Source organism: Aulonocara sp. 'chitande type north' Nkhata Bay, linkage group LG3 (genome assembly GCF_057382095.1).
Source record: "Aulonocara sp. 'chitande type north' Nkhata Bay isolate Kocher_YH1m ecotype deep benthic linkage group LG3, A_spYH_male_GT1.1, whole genome shotgun sequence".
Classification (NCBI taxonomy): domain Eukaryota; kingdom Metazoa; phylum Chordata; class Actinopteri; order Cichliformes; family Cichlidae; genus Aulonocara; species Aulonocara sp. 'chitande type north' Nkhata Bay.
In genome coordinates this window covers 62,661,863-62,665,746 of record NC_141346.1, presented here as the reverse complement: position 1 = coordinate 62,665,746, position 3,884 = coordinate 62,661,863, and the positions used below count along the sequence as shown (strand labels likewise).

At 39.2% G+C, this 3,884-nt stretch overlaps 1 pseudogene; it reads left to right on the top strand.

Annotated features, from left to right (window-relative positions):
* Window positions 1–577: 577 nt before the first annotated feature.
* Window positions 578–3,677, top strand: LOC147336503 (uncharacterized; annotated as a pseudogene).
* The last annotated feature ends 207 nt before the right edge of the window (window positions 3,678–3,884 follow it).

The window sequence follows — 3,884 nt, the reverse complement described above, 5'->3', positions numbered from 1 at the left end:
CCTGGATATACGTGATAATGTAACACGGATGTTTATGTTTGTTCATGTTTAGTACATTGGGTTGTGTTTTTAAAGCGATTGTTACGTTTTTAAAGCTTTGTAATGCGACAGGTGCGATAGCCGACACCACACCTTCACCTGACGTACAACGTGACGTATGACGCACACGTCGGGTATTCACTTTCAAAACAACAATGGGGATAGAAAATATTGCTCGAGGTGGTTAATGATCCTTTCGCTGGTTGCCAACCACCATTAAATAATAACAAGAAGAAACTATTGATCTGCTTCTCAAGTTTTGCACGTTTAAGCCGCAGTTCAGACTCAAACAAAGCTGCAAAGCAGGAGAACAACATGACCATCAACAATTGATGAATAGACCGTTAACATGTGCAACTTAGAAGTAGTCAGAGGTAACTGGATGTTCAATCGGGTTAAATGCATGGTTGATTGGATTATATCTGAAGATCGTATGCTATTCGTGATAACTCTGCTAGACTCCAAATTGCTCGTCCATGCGGGAGTATCTCAAAATTAAATGAAACCACATAACACTTTTTTCCTAAAACGGACTGACATGGGACACATTAAAGTTGGATCGGAACCAGCTAATCAGTCTGAAGGTAAGTGGTTTTTTTTTTCACTTATTCGAGAGAAGTCAGAAATGCGTTCTTAGTACTGTTTGTTTTGACTTTCAAGCTACCAGGATATTTTAATTCAAATGCTAAGACAAAATGTCAATATCTATGAATGTGGAGACTCAAAAGACTAGTTAGGTAATAGTTGCCAATGGATTTATGAGACTTGATAGAAACTTGGACGTTTGCAACAGGTGAATCGGTGAACTACCGAGGTTGCGCCCAAATGCTTAAAGCTGTTAGCTGGTCAGTGTTTTCAGGTGTGCTTGTACTACCTGTATGGTGCGGAGTGCTGACTAAGTCATGTTAAACCCATTAAAGCATCGAGCTCAAATATCTTTTCATTTTTGTGCACTGCTCTCTTGTCGGAACACATTTTCTGTTTACTGAAGCCTTTTGTGAATAATTTTGATCATGTAAAAACTGGGAATTGGTCCCTATTGACAATACTCTTACTTTTTGCATGGCATATGTCATTTAGGAAAGGTAATTGGTCACTGAACTTTTTGCAACTATGTGTATTTCTAAATTTTGTGGCTTCAGTGCATGCAAATATATATTGTTCAGTTTGCATGTTAAAAGCCACAAACATGTAGCTAACTATAGGCTTTCTTGTGGAACTGAGAACTGCCCTGCCACTTTCAGAACATTTTCTGCCTTCATTCACATATGCCTAGGAATCACAGAACAAGAAGGGAGACCACTGAGGAGGAGTTTTATAAGTTCACTGTTGACCTCAGCTGTCAAGTTCCTGGATGTGGGTATGCTGCACAAAACTTCACAGCTCTTTGTGCCCCTCTCAGATTTCATATCAAAGATGGGGGGGAAAGTATTATGTCCATTTGAAGGTTGCTCTAAATACTTCAGTGTCCGAACATCATTTTCCAGCCATATTTCTCGAAAACATAAGTAGATAGTTCAGCAGTCAAGGCAACAAGAAATTGGGGGATTTGCCATAATACAAGGACAGGACGCAGTTAATCTATTAGAAGACAGTTGACTTTGTGTCATTTAAAAATGCAGGCTAAAATGCTCTTGCCAACCAGCACTATACAGAGCATCATAGAGGAATTTCAGGATCTTTGCAGCTGTAACAAAAGTAGACACTGAATCTAACACCATCTCTCTTTTTTTTAGATGGCAGACCAAAGAATTTGAATGACACCATTACTCTGGAGCTTGGGAATGATTTCCACTCCAGCTGTCGCATGCAATCACAAGAGGAGACAGAGGTTATCCAGAGGACAGAAGTATGTTTAGAATTGTTGTGGAGGCCATGCAAGTTAACTGCAGAAACCCTAAACGTGCATCTTGTGAAGAGGTTGCTAAGATCATTGTAAACAGATACCCTCAAACTTTTCAAATTTCCAGATTTTACTGAAAAGGGAGAAAGACTGGGTTGTGGACATTATTCACTACTAAGAAGCATCAAATCTAGAGTTGAACATGTTAATCGAGATAATACAACACATAGACTTCGTCAAACAAAGAGAACCAGGAATGAGGAAGACTGCAGTCCCAACAGTAATGCAACCTCACATAAAAAAGTTAGATGCCTTGTGGATAGCTATGGCTGTATAAATTGGCAGCCAGTTGAACTTCCTGAGGGGGAAACGCCAGCTTCTTTAGAGGAAAAGAAACACATCGTGTTAACAATTTTTAATTCAGAAGGACCTAGAACTGTGGAGAGACCTGATGTGGATGACTTCATGTGCCTCACATATATTTCTCAGTGGCAGCTTATCAAAAGTTGTCCCTCACTTTCAGTAGCTGAAATTCAGGAGCAATGGCCATTCTTGCTTACTTGGAAAGGTCTTTCGAACCACTTTTCCAAACTCACAGGCATCGATATCAGTGAGCGCTTAGGTCAGGCCCTCATAACCCAAGTCAGAAGGATTGTTAACTATTTCTCCACCCAGAAGCTCAAATGGAACCTTGGTATAAGGACACTCATCCAGCAGATAGAAAGTGAGTGAGTTTTGACCAACAACAAGGTTGGCACAGCAGCCATACTTCTCATGATGAAGTATTACAAGGAAGATGAAGACTCCCTCTTTGTCTTAGCAGATGTAAGCTTTTTTCATACAGCTCTATGTTTAATGCTGTTGCTTGCTGTCCTGTTATATTTTTTTATTTGTTACATAAAATGTCCTGGTCCTTTTTCTGGCAGGAAACATCTACCAGGGTGTCCCTTGAAGCAGAGAGCAACCTGCCCATCACCCCAAGGCTGATTATGCTTGGTAAGAAGTCATTCATGAAATAGAGCTGATTAGACCATATTAGAATTTCTGTTTGGCACAGGAGCTTTTCGTGGACACAGGTATCCAGTCTCTGTTTTGTTAGCTCAAATTTCTGTAATTTCCTTTATAAACCAAGGTTGTTGGACAAGTGTCTCAGTGAATCCAACAAAGTAACAATATCAAATTTCACATTACATATTACTCAACGTAGTAGTTTAGCTACACCAACAGCAGAAATACTGAAGTCAATACTGTAAAGTTTAACAGCAGCACAAACTATGAACTCCAAAATAACCATACAGGTGATTCATCTCCGGTAATTTAGCTGGGCTGACTCTTTGTTAGGTGTGTTTAATGTGCAGAATAATTCTCAATTATGTACAATTATAATATGTTAAAATTGACTTATGTACATAAGGCCATTAATAATTAACAGTACGTAGCTATTTGCTTTATGACTATCTAGACAATGTGAAGAAGTGAAGTATTGAAATTATTTTATGTTGCATAATGACAACATGTTGCCCTGGGACCACTGTGAAGCGAAAGGTTGTTCACATTAACCCTCATGTCACAACTTTCCTCCAGTGGCTTACTGAATTTGAGTGGAGAACTTCAAATTAGGTAACTGTTTTTGCCATTTTTAGTGAATTTCTTGTATAATTTAAGTGACCAATGTGTTGTTACCTGTGTCTCCACAGATTATCCATGGCCCATGCTTTCTGGACATTTACACAAGACGAATAACAATGAAGACAAGCTCTCTTGCATCTTGCAAGACGCTGTCTCTGTCCAATAGGTTTTTTGAGTGCAACAGTTTTGATTTTTTTTCCTTCTTTTACCCATTTGTTAAAAATTATTTCAGCTACTTACACTTTAATTGTCACATGTATTGGCTCACCCTACAAATCAATGAACTCAGTCCACAAAGCAAGATCAGGGTTCAGTGCAGGACAGTCAAGTTCCTTCACACCACACACGCTCATCCATGTCCTTGTGGACCCTG